General features: G+C 41.1%; 1 protein-coding gene across 2 annotated transcripts in view; it reads left to right on the top strand.

Moving 5' to 3' along the window:
* The first annotated feature begins 5,290 nt into the window (after nucleotides 1–5,290).
* Nucleotides 5,291–21,690, top strand: part of KLHL5 (kelch like family member 5) — a 47,419-nt gene continuing 31,019 nt past the window's right edge. The window contains exons 1-2 of one of the 2 annotated variants that reach the window (XM_082238150.1): nucleotides 5,291–5,446; nucleotides 9,635–9,706. The gene's annotated coding sequence lies outside the window, so the exon portion shown is untranslated. Of the gene's footprint in view, nucleotides 5,447–5,604; nucleotides 5,922–9,634; nucleotides 9,707–21,690 lie in introns of those variants that run through there. The other variant, XM_082238151.1, reaches the window with a different exon arrangement.

Raw genomic sequence — 21,690 nt, 5'->3', positions numbered from 1 at the left:
GGATCCTATTTCAACAAAATAAAGAGCCCCTACATGTGTAGACCCACAGTTGGCTAAGGACAATTGTATTTGAGTTTTATATTAGGCATTTACTTCTGAAATTGGCAGAGACAATAGTTAACGTATTGCATACATATTTATTTTATTTATAATAAAAGAAAGATTTTTGAATTGTTAAGTGCTTTTAAATAAATAAAATCCTCATATACTACAATTTCATTTTTAAAAATGTCAAAGTGGTTTGCAACAATTACCTATACCTAAACCATGTTGAGATAATCTTATTTCCTAGATTTTCAATATTAGCTGGTTGCGGGGGGCGGGGGGAGAAAGGACCCTCATTCTGAAAAATGCAGTGCAATTAAATATTTACCTTTTGGAAAGACTTGCTATAAAATTACTCTAACTAATGAATATTTAAGTTTGACTTAACTTACATACTCTCAATAGCTTTAATTAACCCAGAAAGCTCTCTTCAGTACCGTTCTTCTAAAACCAATTAAATATTGAACATACACTGTCAAAGTGAAGCAATGTTATTGAACTCAGAACCACACAGAAAAGTGGCCTTTTCATCCCCATTTAAGCAAAAGCAAGAGTATAGTGGAGCCAGTTAATGTGTTTACTAAATAAAATTATTTAGCAACTTGATAATTTATTTATTTTTGCATTTAAAACACCGTATTTCAAAAGCACCAGTTTTCTAACCAAAAGGATACAACGTTCAGCAAAGTTTGTGACAATTTAACGACACAAATACTTGACATAATTACCCGATCATTTACATCACATGCACACTAACCCATGCAAAAGTGTCTGCTTCAAATCTGTTCTGTGTTGCACCAGCACTATGGAGCAATGGATCAGTTATTTTTATGGTGCAGTCTGTTGATACAGATACGAAATGTAATTAGATTATGGATATGAAGCATCTGCCTATAAAAATCATGAAGACCCATCAGGATCTGTGATTCAAAACTTTTATTTTTGTGCTGTAAAGCATTGTAATTTTATTTTTTAAATGACTGATACATTTTAGACTGGACAATGGAATTTTGATGCCTTACACACACACACACACACACACACACACACACACACACACAGGTTCAGGTATTGGATCTAAATTTCAGGACCGGAAAGGCTCCACAGAGGCCTGCACTATTTTACAGAGGACATGGATTGGGTGTAGTAAATAAAAAAGGGATCCTCTGGAACTCATATGAGTTTTACAAGAGATAAATTCCAAACAGGCATCAAGTTACAAGCACATTTGTTTCGATGGACTGAAGTGTAAAAGGTGCACTTTCAATGTTTTCTGATGCAATAGCTGGCTGGACCCTCATGATTTTTTTCTCATGATTTTTATGTAGGACGCTATCCAAAGCTAAGGTCAATGCACACAGAACGTACCATAAAAATCACATTTCTGGCACTTGATGACGCTGTCCTAGTCCATACACATGACTCGTCATCTGGATTTTTATATGGAGTGTCTCAAAAACCACAAATAACTTACAGAGATCATATTGATATCCACAGACAGAAATAATTGATGGTAGTGCTTGTGTAGCACCCTGCTTGTGGTTAACGCTTAGCTGGAATGAAATATTCAACGCAGCAACAGAGAAATAATAATTTATTTGTCAGACAAATAAATGAGAGGCACAGTGGTATATAGTTACCAAGCTCTGGCCTGCCTCCTGCCATTATGGCCAGCACTTATATTCCCTTAATCCAGCCCCCTTTGCTCCTCCTGTGGCTGCCTCTGTCCAATCAGCCTGGTTGAATTTCCTATTGGCTGATTGCTAGAACCAATCCTAGAAGATACACCCATATCCTCCTGTCCTTATATGGAACACAAAGAGCTATATATTGTTACATCTATAAATGACAAATAAGTAGTAATATATCTTACATGTGTCTCAACAAGGCATCTTAATTACCAGCTCACCTCTTGCCCTCCTTGCCCTATTGCCTTCTAAAACAAATGGTTAATCTTAAATTTTTATCTTAAACATATGTCAAGGATCTTGAGTTTCACATCAACATTGAAAGATCTCCTTCATTTGAAGGTTTCTAAACAAATGTCTGACAACTAATATATCAGGACTGCTCGGATGGCGTCTTCCTGTCTGGCAGGGCTAGGCTGGTGGCTGACTTAATTTAACTCTTACAACTATATGAAATCTAGCATTTCTTAAATCCTTTGCATAATTACATTTAAGACAATATATTTAATACATAACACAGATAGCCTCTTAAAAGGAATAAGGCCTTTTGTAAAGTAGAAAAGGAACTCAGTAAAAAGGAACACAGTAAAAAACCGCTTTAAAAGAAGCCTCTTCCCCTGTTTACATTCTCCCCCTTCTCCTGCCAGCTGCTTTTCCCATTAGCTCTTCCCAACATTTATTGCCCTTTAACTCTCTTCAGTTTAAGAAAGAAACAGCTTTAAAAAAAGACTTGCCAGCTAGATGCTTCTCCATTTGGTCTTTAACCTTGGAAAGAAGATCTGGCTCATTTTACTGGGAGGCACATTGGCATTATTTTACTATTTACTCATTCCTAATTATTTATTTCTGCCTTTTTTTATCTTCTGTAACATATAGGGTCAGTGTCCTCACTCAGTCTGTAATTCCAGCTTTTACGACTTTGAGAATTGTTTTCTGCTATCAATCAAAGGGGCCCTTGTCTAGGAGGATAAACATTACCAAGGTTGTAAACTGCTGGTCTTCTGCCTGGCTTGAAACTTTTGAAAATTTAAGCTCTCTCTTTAATATACAAGTCCTGATCAAACATTAATAAAATGCAGGCTTATGCCTGATGCCTCACTTGTTGGCACTATCATGAGGCAAAACCATACATCTGGAGTGTGTATCCTGTGTATTTTTGCAATGATGCTATACATATCAGTGTCAACCGATTGTGTCTATATTCACAGATCATACTACTGTATTAAAATCATGGATCCAGTGTTTCACAGCACCTATGATGCAAAGCTATTGATACAAGACAAGTCAACGTAGACCACATCTGTACTTTTGTACTACAATTTAGAATCACAGATCTGGGGTTTCAAAGTGTCACTAGAGGGGGAAAAACCCCAGGAAATGGATGCTCTGGATATTCACATGGGATGCCATCAAAACCACTATCAAAGCACAGATCACCTGTGTTGTCATATTGTACCATATATATATATATATATATGAGAAGCACCAAATCCATTAGTTTACTATGCATTTTGTGGCCATAGACATACTCTTGTAATTTGGTTTGTTTTGGTGGGATGTTGTGTAAAAAAAGATCCACAGTGGATCCATGTTTTGTGCCATGGCCGTGCCGTGAAGAGCAGGATTTGTGGTTTATAAAGTTCTGTGGGTATGGATGCGGCATGTGCTTTGGCACAGATTATGGGGAGCATATGTGTAAAATTAATGAGGATCCATGTCTTGGTTCCTTCTTTTTGCATCATGGCAGTGCCAGAAAGCACTGGCTCCACCATAGCCACAAATGTTCTCTTTCATAACATTGTAATTTAAAAGCTGAAGTAATTTGTTATATTTAGAAAAATTATTATCCTACTTCAACCTTATGGTAAGCTAAGCATACAATTAGACTTTCATGAATAGGTCCATTAGAAGTAAACAAAATTAGTCTTCTATGCACATCATAGTTTACAAAATGGAAACTTTGATAGTGGTTGGAGGAATGGTATATTTTTTGGGGGGGATCATGCAAATTCAGATGAATCTATTTTAATTCTACTGGATTTTACTTTTGACCAGACTCCATGATGTGTAAAGTTCACTCTGTAAAGACAGATGCAATGTGTGTTTTGACACTGTTTTGGGGAGGATCCCATATTGAAAACAATCAGGATCTATTAGGCCCCATGGTCTGATCCATGTTTTTCACTATGGCAGCAGCAAATGGCAGTGTATTAATTATTTGTAAGGGTCATTCCCTTGGGGGTAGATTTTAGCTGTGGTTCCATATGGAGGAGGGGTGGAATTCTCTCTTTTTTTAATAAGCATATTGAAGAGGATCCGGTTTTGATGTTCTGCATGCTTCTTTTTACCACTTTCAACCAGGAAATCCAGACCCACAATCTGAAGTGTACTGAGGCAGACAGAGAGAGAGAAGGGTGATTGTTCTGCACATGCTCAGGGGCACCTTTGTCATTAATCAGAGATTGTGATACAGAATGAGTAGAGGCTTTGAAAATGGTTCTCGAGGCCAAGCCTTTCAGCAAATGTAAATAACAACAACAACAACAAAACAACAATAACTGTAATAATGTAATAAATAAATAAATAAAATAAAATAAAATAAAAAATAAACTTTGGCTGATTAACGTTTTATGACCTTTTGGGAATTATAGGGTCAGAACTACCGAAACTGTATACTGTAGCTTATTCATGTAGGCAGCTACAGCAACAAAAATCCTACTTGCTCAAAAATGGAAAGAACTCCCAGCAAAGGAAGAATGGATACAAAAACTGATGGAATATGCAGAAATGGTGAAACTTACCGGAAGAATAAGAAATCAAGATAAGAAACTTTTTTAAAAAGAATGGAAATTGTTTGTTGAATATTTACAGATGGAATTGTAAGCAGATAAGAACGTTGGCAGGATTATTGTAATAACCTGCAGTTTTATAAGTATATATTGAAAGAAGATGAATAAATGAGCAAGTTAATTTGGATAAGCAGAAGATATTACAAATAAATTTAAGGAACCACAGAAAGAAGAGGAAGTCAAGTTTTGAAAGGTTACAATGATTGTAAAATTAGTGGGCTTGTTTTGTCCATGTTTTTGTGACGTGTTTTCGTACGTATTTTAATACAGGGAGACGCTCAGTGGCGCACAAATTTAATTAATAAATAAAAAAATAACCCTAGCGGCTCCTTCCCTCAGGCGGCGACAGAAAGCGGCCAGGCTCCTGCTTTGCATAAACCCGCCCTCCGGGCCATCCCATCTCCCGCCTCAGCCGCCTCTTCTTCCTCGGAGCTCACGGAAGTAAAAGCTCCGCTTCTTGCCCGCCCGCCGGCCCGCGCTCTGCCGTCGCGAGCGCCTGCGGGCGGTGGTCGGCGCGAGACCAACGGCCGCCTCCTCAACTCCCGCTTTCCTCGCCGAAGCGACGTTCGATGTGGCAGCGAAGGGGCGGGGCGGCGAAGGAAACGAGGCGAGTTGGCGGTTGGTTAGGAGGCGTGGCCAACGCTCCTCTCTCACTCAACCGCCACACAGCGGGAATCGCCCCGCCCATTGGGAGGCGTGGCCCAACGTTCCCGAGGAGGAGGGGGGGCTTTGTTGTGAAGCTGGGAGTTGCCGCCGGCGGTCGGGGCCGGGAAGGGGGCGCCCTCTTCGCCTCAACTTGCCTTTTTCCTCCCCGAGCGGGACGGGGCCGGAGGCGCCTTTCCCTCCCTGGGGGACGGCAGCGAGGTGAGGAACGGGCTCGGGCGGGGAAGCCGCGGCAGGGCGCCGTCCCCCTCAGCTCCGGCGTGTGGCGTCCTGAGGGGGCGGCTGGCATCCTGTGCCTTCCTGCAAGGATTCTCAGGGGAGGCGGGCGGCGGCGGCGGCGGCGGTTTCTCCTCAAGGACGCGCGTCAGGCAAGGGGCAGTTGGGTTCGGGCTCCGGAAGTTTCGCCTCCCCTCCCCGGATGCGGGAGGCGAACCCCGGAGTTGGCGCGAAGTCACCACAGAGGAAGAGCGAGCGCATGAACATGTGCAGAGCGCCTTTCCCCCGTGGTCGCTCTTAGAGATCCACTTAAAGTTAGTGTAGGATTGCCATCTGTGGACCACCCTCGACCTAACTGCAAACTGGGTGTCAAGGGGGAGGCGTTCCCACGTACCCTTTCACTGCATGTTTCTAGGTGAAGATTGAACTCTCATTGTTTGACAATGGACTTCCTTTGGAGGTAATGGGGTCTCCTTGCTTGGAGGTTTTTAAGCAGATTCTGGGTTTTCTGACGTCTGTACTCTAGTTGAGATTCTTGCTTTGTAGGGGGTTGGGCTAGATGACCCTCGGGGTCCCTAACTGCTCTATGATTCTATTAAACTAGCCCGCTTTAAGTGATGTCAGGGGTTTGTTTTAGAATTGCCGCAGAGCAAAAGCTAATAGAATCCCATTAGAGAGTCCAAATCCTTTCATCTGACTGGGAGTAGAGAATGATCAAAAGACAGTCGTTTTGAATTAACATTTGGAGCTAAAGGTTGCGTTCATGTGGTGTAATAGTCTTGAACTAAAAACTTGTGGATCTCTTACTCTGCCGCTCCCAGTCTGTTTTAGGAGAAAGGGAGCTGATACTTTTGCCCCAAATCCTTACCCTTCTCCTTGCACTGGTAAATTTAAGGTTTTGATGAACTTAGGAAGTATTAGCAAGTGTTGCCTACTTCTCTAAGAACGGGAGCCGTTGTACCAACATCTGTACCCCAGAGAACCATGCTACTTGTGGCTCAGTCAAGATTTATGACATTGATAGGAGCTACGTTTTTCAAATTCAAGCTCAGTTATGTTCCGTTGGCAATTTATTCTATTCCTTTGTGAGTATGTGTAATATTTTGTAACCCGGGGCATCTCTCATTCAGGTGAATGAGTCATCTGATCTGGGGAAGCTAATGTAATGCAGCATTAAAAGTAATCAAAAATTAATTGCCGTGGACTGTGGTTCATGACCTGTGCAAAGATTAGATGGGCCTCCTTCCCTCATTGCTTTATTTTGCTCTATTAAGAAAGACGGATTCAGACTGTGCGAGAGCTTGGCTGGCAGGGAGAAGTGTGTGTGAGAGTGACATCTGTCCCGTTGCATTTGAGCTGCCTTTTCCAGGCAATTTGGTTTGTATGATGGATGCGGGTGGCACTGTGGGTTAAACCACAGAGCCTAGGACTTGCCGATCAGAAGGTCGGTGGTTCGAATCCCCGTGACGGAGTGAGCTCCCGTTGCTCGGTCCTGCTGCTGCCAACCTAGCAGTTCGAAAGCACGTCAAAGTGCAAGTAGATAAATAGGTACCGCTCCGGCGGGAAGGTAAACGGCGTTTCCGTGCGCTGCTCTGGTTCGCCAGAAGCAGCTTAGTCATGCTGGCCACATGACCCAGAAGCTGTACGCTGGCTCCCTTGGCCAATAAAGCAAGATGAGTGCCACAACCCCAGAGTCGGCCACGACTGGACCTAATGGTCAGGGGTCCATTTACCTTTAAAGAAAAGCAGAATATCCATATACGTTGTTAAAGTCATTTTACACTCCTAGTTTAGAAAACATGTACAGTAAGCCTACAGTTTGTGGGGGTTGCATTCTGCTGATAGTACATGAAGCCAAAATCACTTATAGTCAAAGCCCATTGGATTCAATGGTGAGTGGGATTGCCAAAATCATTTCCCCCAGAACCCTGGCCCCTTTCTTCTTTTTTAATTTTTACCATGTGCATATAGCTGAATGTGCACAGATTAAATGTACATAAGTTGCAGGCTTGCTGTATAATGAAAACAACTCTGCAAGGAATGTTTTCTGTTGCGCCCTTTTAAAACCAGGACCCCTTTGCATTTTGCTTAGGGTGTGTGGAAATGGCAAATATACATGAGTAGTTGTGCTGTTGGGATATTACATTAGTATTCCTCCACCAGCAATATTTTCTCTAGGAAACATGACTCTTACTAGAAACAATAATTCTGTTACATCCTGAAAGTGTTTTTGTTTTGTTTCCCAGTTCTGTGTGGCTCTGTTTTGAATCTCCAGAGTCCAAACTAAAATGACTTCTGGCTTCATATTATTGAGATAGTGATATGTAGCTTGTCCATTAAACATGATCTTGCATCCGGATATAGTTATGCTGTGGACAAGCCCAGACAGGATGCTGTGAGGGTTTTAGTGTCAAGCCCAGAGTTACATCTAAACTGCAGGAAAGTGCTGGATTTAGGGTTCATCCACACTTAACTTATGCCCTGTGCTTTATTGGCACAGGCCTGTGTCCTTGGCCAAGCACACTTTTTTCCATCCCTCTGCTTTCCCCAGGAAAACTCACTTACCTGTATTAACATTGAATCAGAACAAGTAGCAATTCAGGTTTTCAACTGTGAAGAGCGGGTTTTCACTAGAAAACAGGTAGGTAAAAAAAAATGTTTAGAAATAGCACTTTAAAGCACAGACTTTGCCTAGAAACATTGCATAAAAGGAAGTCTGCATGCACCTTTAGTCATAAGATTTTTCTCTTGAAGCTTCATGTTTCATCCTACATACACAAGGTCACACTCTAACCTTTGTGTTACTCAAACTGGAATAATTATCCTTGACACTCATGATCTCCCTTCAAGTAAATATGGTCTGCATCAGAGTAGTTGATGTATTGTATGATGAAGTGTCAAAAACAGTGGAACCTTGGTTCTCAAACGGCTTAGCTGACAAACAAATTGGCCCCTGAATGCCTAAAACCTGGAAGTAAGTGTTTTCGAATGTTTTTCGGAAGCCGAACGTCCGGTGCCGTTGTTGGCTATTGTTTCCAGGGCGCCTGCACCAATCAGCCTTGGTTTTCAAATGTTTCAGGAGTCGAAAGGACTTCCAGAACGGATTAAGATGGAGAACCAAGGTTCTACTGTACATAGATTTTTAGAATGCCTAGCAATCAGCTTGAAGAGAGTTTAATTTTGGGGTCATGTGTGTCTAAAATGGGGAATACAGTGGTACCTTGAGTAACAAACACCTTGGGTTACAAACACTTCGGGTTACAGACTTTGCTAACCTGGAAGTACTACCTCGGGTTAAGAACTTTGCCCCACGATGAGAACAAAAATTGTGCAGCGGCAGTGGGAGGCCCAATTAGCTAAAGTGGTACCTCAGGTTAAGAACGGTTTCAGGTTAAGAACGGACCTCCGGAATGAATTAAGTTCGTAACCAGAGGTACCACTGTAAACACCACAATTGGAAACTCCAAATAAAAAGGTTTAGGAGTTGGTTCGCCAATCCCCACCCATCCATGCAACATATAGGGGGGAAACCATAGGTCAGTAGCAGAACCTATGCAGAGAAGATTCCTGGTTCAGTGCCTGGGATTTTCCATTTGAAAGGGTCAGCTGTCAGGTGATGGGAAAGACCTCTGCCAGAGACCCTGAAGATCTGCTGCCCGTAAATACTGGACTGGAAGGACAAAAAAGTATAAACTAGTATAGGAACACAGGAAATTGCTCTATCCCCCTCACCACATGTGCCCTGTGTTAAATCAGTCCTTACACTTTCATGAAGGAAAACATGGCAACCAGTCCTTGTTCGTAGAGATGGCACAACCAGTCTGGAGGGATCAACAAACAGTGGTTTCAAAAAAGTAGCTGATTTGAAATAGAGTAGTTCGGGGGAAGGGGGAGTAAATGGTGCAAGTCTTTTTCCCCCCTTCTTTATTTTTTGTCATCTGGTGCTGCTTGTGAACCAGTTCAAAATGTCATGCCCAAAAATAAAATTTCCCAAGAGCAATAAATTTTTGGTATGTAGCTCCAAAAAAAATAATGCAAAAAAAAAAATGTTCAGCAGGTTTATTATACATTTGGCAATGCCTTATGTGTTCCTTATGCATTGTTTACATTGACATATTTATTATGTATTTTTACTTTTTCTGAATAATCTTTTAATGTTTTTTCTCCCTTAAGATTCATCTGGTGGGCTGGAATGTCTTGAAAGAGATGAGGATGGAACTGCATACCATCTAAACAAGAATATAGGTAACTTTTAAAATAGTGTTACAAATTTTGGACCCATCAAGTGAAAGTTTAATTCTTCAATCCCATTGATTTCATGCTAGACGTCCACAGTGTTTTACACTAGATAGCAATTCAGTAATAGTTGGATTCAGAGGAATCATGCATAGGGTAGAAACCACGTGTAGTATAGAGCTTCAGGTCTTTCATTGAAACCATTGGGATTTCCAAGTTCTTAACTTGGCAGAATTATGCCCTGTGGGTTTTTGTAAAGCAAGACAGTAACACCTATTTTATGCATGCATGCTGAGAAGGATGACTCATTTTTATTTTAATTAAAGATTTTCTTGTTTTACAGAAGTATGTGTAATGTCTCTTGTATTTTTTCCATGTAACATTTTTACAAATCGGTTTAATTTGTTGAGACATTGGGGGTGGAGGGGGGGAAGATGGGTTGGGGGGGTCGGGTGGCGATAAATAGCTGTTTCAAACTGTTTTTATTGATAATTTTATTGTTCTATTCTTTTTGGAAACTGCTTTGAGGGTTTTAAAAAAAACCACACAAATAAAATAATTTTAATTTAATCCAGGGAGACTTGTTCCCTAATATATAAGTATAGGATTGCAGCATTATTTCAACTTACTTTTTAATTGAAATCAGTGGGAGTGGGTTTTCATCATGATTAACTTTTCATATGGGTTCTTTATAATCCAAGTTCAATTAAATCTGAACCCAACCTCTTGTATGACTGCCTCAGAAAATGGGGGTGTTTGGGCACATTTGAACTTGTCTTGTATAAGTTCCCGAACTTTTAAGTTACATCTAGAGGTTCATGATTTTCCAGAGGAAGGAGTCCTTCCATCAGAGAAAAAGAATCAGAGAATTGTAGAGTTGGAAGGGACCACAAGGATCTTCTAATCCAATCTCCTGCAATGCAGGAATCTATTGGTAGTGGTGTCATCTCTGTGGAAAGCCCTTCCTTCAGATGTCAAGGAGATAAAGAATTACCGTATTTTTTGCACCATAACACTCACTTTTTTCCTCTTAGAAAGTAAGGGGAAATGTCTGTGCGTGTTATGAAGGAAATGCCTACCTATGGGTGGCATGCCTACGGATTTTCCTCCTCTAAAAACTACGTGCGTGTAATGGTTGGGTGCGTGTTATAGAGCGAAAAATACGGTACATAACTTTTAGTAGACATCTGAAGGCAGCCCTGTATTGGGAAGTTTTTAATATTTGATATTTTACTATGTTTTATATATGCTGTAAGCCTCTCAGGGTGGCTGGGGAAACCCAGCCAGATGGGCAGGATATAACTATAACCATCATCATCATCATCATCATCTTAAAGCATCCATGGCAGATGGCCATCCAACCTCTGCTTAAAACCTCGAAGGAAGGAGAGTCCATAGCTTCCAGAGGTGACCATTCCACTGTTGAACAGCTCTTTCTGTCAGAAAATCCTTTCTGATGTTTAGTCAGAATCTCCTTTCCAGATTTGGAGGATGTGAAAGGGGAGTAGAGGGACAGGATGAAAATGAGATAACTTCACTGAATGCAGCGCCCTAGCAGGGGTCCCTAGTGCTTTTTGTACTCCTGAAAATGTTGTGGTTCCAGAGATACCACCCGCTTGTGCATTGGTTGTGGTGTGTTGGCCAAATGAGCTTCAGCACTCACTCCATGAAGTTAGCAAATACAAGTCATGATTTCCTAACATGATTCTGAATGGCACCACTATTTTCTTAATGCTTTTGGGATCAGCATCTTACCTGGGTCAGACTTGTGGCATGCATTCTTTTCACAAGGTTTAAGAAATGCCATCATAAATATTTTTGAATTTGGAGCAAATGTTAAATAGCTTAGCAGGCCCAGAGAGCTTAATGAACTAATCTGGAAGAACTTTACATGCAGTTAGCGAGAAAACCTGTTGTAGTTTATATTGATTGTTCAGCACATTGGCCAAACAGACTGCTTGGCCTGATTCAGCATTGTGGAAGAAAATGGTGCTGTGTGGTAATTAGACAGATGTTTCTTCAAACATTTTCAAAGTTGGAGGGCATGGTTGTATTTTGTTTTAACAGTGTGCTATTAATGTTGGGTTAGGAAGCCTTTGGTTATTCTCTCAAGTTCAAGAGTATCTTGTTCATATTTATAATAAGACTAGACGCTCTTTCAAACCAAATGTGAACTTCACCCTTTCAGTTCCATCTGTGCTTTCCTCTTTGCATATTTTTGTCATAAACAAAAAGGAAGATAGTATTACTTGAGCATAGAAATAGTATTATAGCATTAGCATGCAGAAACAACAAATTAAAAATGCTTAGAAAATAAAATTTGTATAGTGTCATCAAGGTATGTTAAAATGTTTGAAAGGATCCCTTTCCCTCTGGGACTTATAATCTAGAAAGCAGGCAAAACAAAGGCAGAGGAGTGAAATGGAGACAGTGAAAAAGAATATGTAGTTGCTTCCATATGAGTGTTTGTTGAAGAGTGCAGGTTTTTTGCAGCATCTGCACAATATTATCAAAAAGCCAATCTGTCTTAGGTAGTTTGTTGCAACTTTATTGATTGCAATACCACAAAAGATCATTATTGCAGACCACCATTTACTTACAGTTCATAGTGGAAGGATTCACTGGACTAATTCAATTCAGGTTATGAATTGGTAAGAGGGACTGTATTTTGCTCGCTGGCTCTTCCTGCTAGGGCTTATTTTTGTTTTTTCTTATTTGTGTCATATTTCCACAAAAGAAAGCTGTTGGTTGGGGTTTTTTGTTTGAAAAAGCTAGTTTGCATATTCTCTCCCTATTTAATCTGAATTAACTATTTCCATTGAAATTGTGATAGGCTTAAAAAAAACCTGTTGTCAGTTATCTATTTTCCATATTTAAATGTCATGTATGCGTGTATGTATATTTGCGGTAATAACCCATTTGCAATATTAAGTCCCTGTCTGGAAGAACCATTAGGCTTAGTTACAGTAGGATACAGTGGTACTTCGGGTTACATACGCTTCAGGTTACAGACTCTGCTAAGCCAGAAATAGTGCTTCAGGTTAAGAACTTTGCTTCAGGATGAGAACAGAAATTGTGCTCCAGCGGCGTGGCAGCCGCAGGAGGCCCCATTAGCTAAAGTGGTGCTTCAGGTTAAGAACAGTTTCAGGTTAAGTACGGACTTCCAGAACGAATTAAGTACTTAACCCGAGATACCACTGTATTAGGATCAGGGGGTTGTGCCAAAGGCTTCATGGAAAAGGTGGATATTGAAATAACTGTATTAGGGGCCATAAATTCTTAAACATTTACTAAGATCAGAATTTCTTCTGGGTGGTGGATCTCTCTTCTGATGGTATTGTCAAGCTTCCCCAAATTTGTGTTGGAATGATAATGCCAGTAATCAGGAAAAACTGCATTGCAGCCAAATTGCAAGAAAGAAAGCTCATTAAGAGTACATCTCCTGAGCATTTATTATAAAGGACTTGACAAAGCTGAGCTATTAAGAATTAGTATGGAAACCAAGTTTCTGAAAAAAAGGTACATGTGTAATTGTTTGGTATATATAGATCATAATTTTAGATTGTTTTCTCAAATGAACTTAATAACCAAAAACAGTCTGATACCTTGTATTACACACAAGTTTTTCCATATTAATGAACTTTTATTAGCTGTCCATGCATTTCTTTGTCATATTGTCAACGAAAACAAAAAAACATTCCAGACTATTGTTATATTATTTATTACCATTATTATGGAGAACGTGTTCTGAACTATGTGGCTTACAGCCCAATCCAGTGCATGTTTAATCAATAGGAAGCCTCACTGTTTTGTAATAAAAATCCTGTGAAATAGGTTAATATCATATTTTACATATCTTGAGAGATGACGACATTCAAGCCCACCTAGTAAGGTTGTCTGATTGGATGAAGAAGGTGTTTAGTTTCGATTTCTTTGACCCATAAAACTGTCTTCAAGCTCATAGAGGCTATTTTTCCAGTAATGAAATAACATCTCTGGTGGAGAGCTCTTTCTTTCTTTGGCCAGGATCGAAAGAGCTTCTTTATGGCTCAGTCTAGCAATAATTCTGAACCGTGGTTGGCGCTTGGACTGTGACGCTAGAAGAGGCCACATGCCTGTACACTCCCTCCTCCTCTACTGTACTTAAGGGAATGAGTTATTTTCTGGCTTGTAGCAAACCATTACACCCAAGCTGTCAGACTATGGTTTGTGCTTGCCATGCAGACCAAGATCCAAACGTGATTTCTAGGACAAGTGCAAGTTAACAAGTTTTGATATAATGCCCAATGTACGCTTTGCGAAAATCACTGAAGGAACTAATTATGCCAAACTGTTTTAAAAAGCAAAAACCACTGCCTCCTTCTTTCCCCTTCCCCCCTTCTTTTTTGCCTTTCAGTAAGCGAATATTTTCTGAGTTTTTCTGAGAAAGTCAAGTCCAAAGCTCCCTTGTTGCAAGATTATGTGGATCCAGTCCTTGGCTTGAAACTGTTAATGTCATTCATGAATTGATGAGATAGGCATGTGATATTTAGCAGTGTTTTACAACTTAATGGCCCGATTCTCAAACTTGTTGAGTCAGTAAATGAATGTTTAAGATGGATCTTATGACTGCTGCACTAATGTGCTGTCACAAGTTATGACATTATATTGGAGTTGCAAGGATGCTTAGGCAGATGTGCGTGCTCATCAGGAAGTTCACATTACAAATGTGTGTTGTGTTGTATGCATTATGTTTTAAAGCTGCAGAGGAGTGTTCTCTGTCAGCTTTCCTACAACAGGAAATCCTTCTTAAGGAGACTTGCCTTAGCCAGAAAATATTTTAGAAGAATCATAAAACACTTCTATTTCATCTGCCTTCTGGTAGAGTGTGTGTTTTCGCGTGTGTAAGTTAAACAATTTATAAATTCACAGTATTAGTGCTTATTTCCAACCAGTTTACAGGAGAAAAGTAGGCATGGTGGTTTTGGTGTTGCAGTCTTGACAATGAAGAATTTTGATGAATTATGCATGTTTTCAGTTGCAATAAATCTATTTGTTCATCTAAAGTGGCTGGTTTGAAAGAAAAAATAACTACAGTAAACTACAGTAATTTATTTGCGGTTGAATATTGATCATTCGCTAGAAGGGTAGCCACCTTAATCCTCTACTTTAAAAAAAAAAATATTGCTCACGTGAGTAAGGAAATTTAACTGCAGCCTCTCTGAATGAGGCTTTTGGAGTGATACCTGCATACATACACTATGTATCAGATTTTATTTGCATACTCTTTTATCTTTAGCCATTTGTTTCTTAAAATAGATATATGGGGTGGGGATTACCTTTTTCTCTTGCATGTATTTTATAAAGCAAATACACCTGTGAACAATTGGAGCATGCTGTATAGTCTGTAGTTCTTGTACTGTAGTATAAAATCTTGTTTGAACTTGTCCTTAGGAGGTAGATTTTTCTCCTAGTCAAGGCCTTAACTATCTTAATTGATGATTAAGATAGGTTTGCAGTTCAGGTTTGCGGTATTGGACTGTAGAGTCCTAAACTGCTTGAGCCTAGGTCATTGGCAGCCAGTATGGTGCCTTCCAGATACAGTCGTACCTCCACTTGCGTATCCCTCTGGATACGTAATCTTTGGAATGCGAACACGGCAAACCTGGAAGTATTTTTCCGGGTTTCATCGCGTGCGCATGCGCAGAAGCGTTAAACCATGCACAGAAGTGGTCCTCTGGTTGCAAATTCTTTGGGATGTGGCCGGACCTCTGGAACGGATCCTGTTCACAACTGAAGGTACCACTGTATTGTGAACTGCAGGTCACATCAGTCCCAGCAAGCATGGCTATTGGTCAGGGATGATGGGAGTTGTAGTCCACAACATCTGGAGGGCACCGTGTTAGCTACCCCAGGAGTAAGTTATTTGAGATAAAAACCTGTCCAGTTAGTAAGAGCATGTACTGAAACCTTCCTTGTGCTGCTGCAGCCTGCATCAACTTATCTTATATCAACCAGGGAGAGGGCCTTTTCTGTTGTGATGCCCCCTCTTTGGAGTAGCCTTTCCCTAGGGGGGGAAAATGCACCAGTGACACCAGAAAATTAGCATTTTACCCAGACCTCTACTGGTTGCTATTTTTTTTTTATGTTGATTTTTGTACTCATTGTTAATGTTGCCTTGACATTTTCTTAATTCATCTCTTGAAGATGTACGTGTTTAGGCAAGCATTCCAGAACTTGAACTTTCTGATTACATTGTTTGAAATTGTTTTTTAAAAAACTGTTTTAATTGCTGTGCCTGCAGCAGCCTCGTTTCATAATAAATTTTAATTGTGGATGTCTATAATGTTCTGATGGAATTTTGATGGAATTTAATTTGAATTGAAATGTGGAATTGTATTGTGTGTTTGGATTTTATAATTGATTTTATACTTGAAAATATTTTGGCATGTAAGCAGTATATAAATTTATATAAATACAATAGCAATTATAAATTGATAAATACTACTACTAGGTGATATATAAATATTTTCAATAAATGCCAAATAGTAGAAAATTCTGGTATGTCTAAGGCATCGAGTTCCATTTTGTTTTAAGAATAAATGCTTCAGAGCAAATTATTCTTCTGAAGATTGCCTCTTACGGTGTCTGTAGTATAACCTCTGTGCAACTTTGCACAGCTAGGTATGCAGATAAACAGATCAAGCATCTGAGTGATAAAACAGGAGCAAGGAATAAGCATAGAGGTTGTTCAAAGGGAGCCTTTTTAAATGGGTGAGCAGTTTTCAATTTGCATTTCAATTATTGGTGTAGAAAAGTTTAATATAATTTGCATAAATGTAATTCTAAGGATTGTTGCTTCCCCAATCCAAGTGAATAATGCATGCCACAGTAGCTGCACTTTTGCATCCAGTCAGTAATAGGCTTCAGGTCTTTTTTCAGTGTTGCAGTGCAACATGGAAGGTGTTTTCTGTGACCTCATCCCACAGACCCAGGCCTAGTACAATGTGGATGGGGCCAGCTAGAAAGGTTCTACTCACCTGATCATTTCTCCAAACTAAGCTGGAGGCTGTTGTGTAGGAAAGTCCCTTGCGATTGGCTCCATCCGTGTGATGCAAGCCCTTGAAACATCATAGCACCAGCAGAGGTTAAAGCCATAACAAAACTTCCACACCACTTGGCTCCCACTCTAAATGTTGGTAGAAAAATCTTTGACAAAAGAATTTACGTGCTGGGGAACAAACTGTTGTCAGCTTATGTTGTATCTTATGCACTGACTGATTTGGTCACAGTTAAAAAATGAAATGAATGAAATCATGTAAAGTACTGTCTTGATATATTCAAACTACCTTGTTTCATTTCCCCCTTAATTTCAAAATCTTTTTTAAAAAAAATAACACGCTTCCTACGAATAAAAAATCATGCAATGCCTTGAAATTTCATTTGATGGAAAGTATATTATGCTTCTAAAGCAGAGTGGCATACAGTTTAGAGGGGTTAGTTGATTGTTTTGATTGGTTAACTAGAATGTCATTTGCTTGTTTTTAAAAAGAAAGAATTGCTTTTAGGGTTTGAAATCCATTTGTTGATGGCTTTAAGAAAAATAGATGCCAATTTTGTTAATATTTAAAAATGGGTAAGACCTTCGGAAGTGTTAGATATTATAAAGGAACAACTTCTAAGTTAAAGGGATGTATGTATGGAATTGTATATATATTTCAGTCATTGTGTTTGTATGGTAAATTGGTGTTGTAGTGTTAAATCACCACTAATGGAATTTTATCCAAAAGTAGACTATATATGAAGCAGGCAAACAGATCTTTCTGTGTTTGTGAAAAGCACAAATTGCATCATTTCTTCCTCTGCCATGATTGGTATTGTTATGAATTTGTGGGTGCTAGACACCCTAAATTCCTGGATTCAGTAACTGTTAAAATTCGGGTGGTGTGCAACAGTATCTCTGCTATGCTACTTTCCTGCATAGTGAGGCTGTTGTACAAGGTAGCTGGGGAGAGGACAGACACTGGGGTAGTTTGTCTCAAGCCAGTAGGGAAAGGAAGAAACAAGGGGTCAGCAAACTTTTTTAACAGGGGGCTGGTCAACTGTCCCTCAGACCTTGGGGGGGGGGGAATGAATGAATGAATTCCTATGCCCCACAAATAACCCAGAGATGCATTTTAAATAAAAGGGCACATTCTGCTCATGTAAAAACACGCTGATTCCCGGACCAACCACAGACCAGAATTAGAAGGTGATTGGGCCAGATCCAGCTCCCTGGGCCTTAGTTTGTCTACCCATGGAAGAAACAGTTGCATGTGTGGGAAGGAGGGAGGGATACCAAACCACAGTTTGGCATAGCCTATGAACTGTCAAAGCGAAACCCTTATTTTAATCCAACTTTTGGGAGAGTTGGAACTTGAGTCCAGAATGCATATGTTTTTGTGAGAAATGGACACTCACCAAGCATCCCAAGCTTTGGGAATTTCATTTTAGTGGAGTGGTCAAAGTTGCCATTGGTTGACAGCCAGAATCAGAAGTAGCTGTGTGGATTAGCTCTCAATGCTAGTTATTTTGCGGGGGGGGGGGGGCTTCTTGAAGAAGAATGCCTGTATTTTACAAGTGTGTCAACAAACCTGTTTCTTGGGAAAAAATTACCAGTTACAAGCATAACTGCACTGAATCTGATTGTTCCTAGAAATGTCAGTCTAACCTTTCTTAATTGGGGGAATTATTGAGGGGACACGGGTGGCGCTGTGGTCTAACCCACAGAGCCTGGGGCTTGCCGATCAGAAGGTCGGCGGTTTGAATCCCCGTGACTGGGTGAGCTCCCGTTGCTCGGTCCCAGCTCCTGCCAACCTAGCAGTTCAAAAGCACCTCAAAGTGCAAGTAGATAAATAGGTACCGCTCCAGCGGGAAGGTAAATGGCGTTTCCGTGTGCTGCTCTGGTTTCGCCAGAAGCGGCTTAGTCATGCTGGCCACATGACCCGGAAGTTGTCTGCGGACAAACGCCGGCTCCCTCAGCCAATAAAGCGAGATGAGCACGCAACCCCAGAGTTGTCCGCGACTGGACCTAATGGTCAGGGGTACCTTTACCATTACCTTTACTGAGATTCCCATGAACTTGCTTGCAGTTAGTGAGGAAAGACCTTAACCACAGGTGACCTGCTCAGCCAAACCTAATGTTAGGTAAGTGTGCTGCAGGAGTAAAAAAGATTGGGAAGAGCAAAGTGTCTGTGCGTTCCTTTCCAGGATCCCACACATCCACACTGTCCTGGTAAGCTATTGTTTGGCTTACTGTGCTATGTGAATGGGCCATTGTATGTTAAATTGTATTTTACCATGTAAACACCCCCCAAAACAGTGCTACCAGTAATTGTATATAAACATATAAAGTAGAATAAGTGGGGGGGGGGAATCAAAGGCTTAATTGAAAATACTGATTTTAAACTTGCAGTCATGATAGGGACTACTGATAACTAGTTTTTTGTAGAGTAAAGGTAAAGGGACCCCTGACCATTAGGTCCAGTCGTGACCAACTCTGGGGTTGCGCGCTCATCTCGCTCTATAGGCCGAGGGAGCTGGCGTTTGTCCGCAGACAGCTTCTGGGTCATGTGGCCAGCATGACTAAGCCGCTTCTGGCGAACCAGAGCAACACACGGAAATGCCGTTTACCTTCCCGCCGGAGCGGTACCTATTTATCTACTTGCACTTTAACATGCTTTCTAACTGCTAGATTGGCAGGAGCAGGGACCGAGCAAGGGAGCTCACCGCATCACAGGGATTCGAATCACCGACCTTCTGATTGGCAAGTCCTAGGCTCTGTGTTTGAACCCACAGCGCCACCTGCGTCCCTTTTGTAGAGTAAAGGTAAAGGTAAAGGTACCCCTGCCCGTATGGGCCAGTCTTGACAGACTCTAGGGTTGTGCGCCCATCTCACTCAAGAGGCCGGGGGCCAGCGCTGTCCGGAGACACTTCCGGGTCACGTGGCCAGCATGACATCGCTGCTCTGGCAAGCCAGAGCCGCACACGGAAACGCCGTTTACCTTCCCGCTAGTAAGCGGTCCCTATTTATCTACTTGCACCCGAGGGTGCTTTCGAACTGCTATGTTGGCAGGCGCTGGGACCGAACAACGGGAGCGCACCCCGCCGCGGGGATTCGAACCGCCGACCTTTCAATCGGCAAGCCCTAGGCGCTGAGGCTTTTACCCACAGCGCCACCCGTTGTGGAGTAGGTAGGGCTTATATAGGTAGGTAAAGGTAAAAAGTAAAGGACCCCTGGATGGTTAAGTCCAGTCAAAGGCTACTATGAGGTTGCGGCGCTCATCTCACTTTCAGGCCGAGGGAGCCGGTGTTTGTCCACAGACAGCTTTCCGGGTCATGTGGCCAGCATGACTAAACAACTTCTGGCGTAACAGAACACCGTGATAGAAACCAGAGCACACGGAAACGCCGTTTACCTTCCTGCCACTGCGGTACCTATGTATCTACTTGCACTGGCATGTTTTCGAACTGCTAGGTAGGCAGGAGCTGGGACAGAGCAACAGGAGCTCACCCCGTTGTGTGGATTCAAACTGCCAACCTTCTGATCAGCAAGCCCAAGAGGCTCAGTGGTTTAGACCACAGCACCACCCACATCCCTTCTTATATAGGTAACCACTGTTGGGGATGTGAGGTTTTGTGAATCTGTTCTCAGTTGTTCACCATGAGTTGGATGGTACTGGCATATCTGCATAAACCTTCATCAACCTTTAATCCTTCTGTCCATCCATCTCGCACAACTTGTACTAGATTTTTAACAACAGCTCATGATGACAGTATGAGGGCAGTTTTGCACATCGTTTTAAAATTGGTTGCATGAATCGGGCCTCAGACTCTTAAAATACGTTGCGTTGACTATGTGAGTTTTTATCATTAAACTCCATACCTCCTGTCAAATTTAGGATTCTGCTTTCATGCAAAGCCTTTTTTCAGTCTGCTTATTATTCAGGAGCTGCATATGTTGAGAAATGATGATTAATTACATTGCAAGTTGTTCTGCTGTCTTATCTTTTAAAACAGCATGTGCTGAGCAAAAGTAGAGCACTTGGTTGGCAGCTCTAATTTAATCAATTTAGAAACCCAGTGCAATATGGAAAATCCCTGCTTTTTTAGCCCATGCAAATTTAATGTTAATAGAAGTCAATACTCTGTTTCAACAATTTTGCATGTGTGGAAACAATTAGAGGGGGTATAAATTCTTCAGAAAAATCTACCCACCAAAGCATACCTGGGGTTGCTGATCTCTAATTGGTTATCTTTTCTAATTTTCAGTGCAATTGCATGTTCTAAAAATTTGTATATTACAGTTCTTACAGAAGGTTCAGGCAATGTAAACAATGTTTTAGAGCTGTTATGCCTGCATAATGGTCTAGGTTTCTAGAATGCTAGTAAATATGTATTAGCTGCGGTATCGCAAGAATTCAGACAGTATCAGTTGAAGAGGACCAGCTGACCCAAAGGCTGAGCGTAACATATACTGATTAAGGCTGCTTATGTGATGCAGGACTGCTGAAGGGACTGGAAGCCCTTGGCCTGAGATTAGCTGAATTGTCTGCCATGTTTGAAATGACTCTGTCACTGAGGTAAAAATGTAATGTTACCAGCCATAGTTTGGGGGAGAGAAGTCTGCAGTGACCTTCCTCTGAAAGGCAGTGCTCGGGGAGTTGTATTTTCACAAGTACATAAACTTGACTGGAAATGCTAATTCAAGCTGAAATAAGCACAAGCAAAATATGAGCAATTTTTCTGCACTCCATTCATAAAAGGGCAAATCCTCATGGCTTGTAGTAGTCAGAAAAGTTTTTGTTGTTGTTGATGTTTTATTATATTTGCTTTGCTTTGCTTTTTCTTCTTTTGGACAACATTCAATAATTGAAAGGAAGAAACCAAGGGAGGGGGGACGAAGCAGGAGCCACACTTGAATTACGTTGCTGAGAAAAAGCACTGTTGGGCCACATCCATATTACTTAGTCACT

This window comes from Podarcis vaucheri (genome assembly GCF_965113315.1).
Source record: "Podarcis vaucheri genome assembly, chromosome: 9".
NCBI lineage: Eukaryota > Metazoa > Chordata > Lepidosauria > Squamata > Lacertidae > Podarcis > Podarcis vaucheri.
Note: the sequence above shows the minus strand (reverse complement) of the source record. Positions and strands in the feature narration are given on the sequence as shown.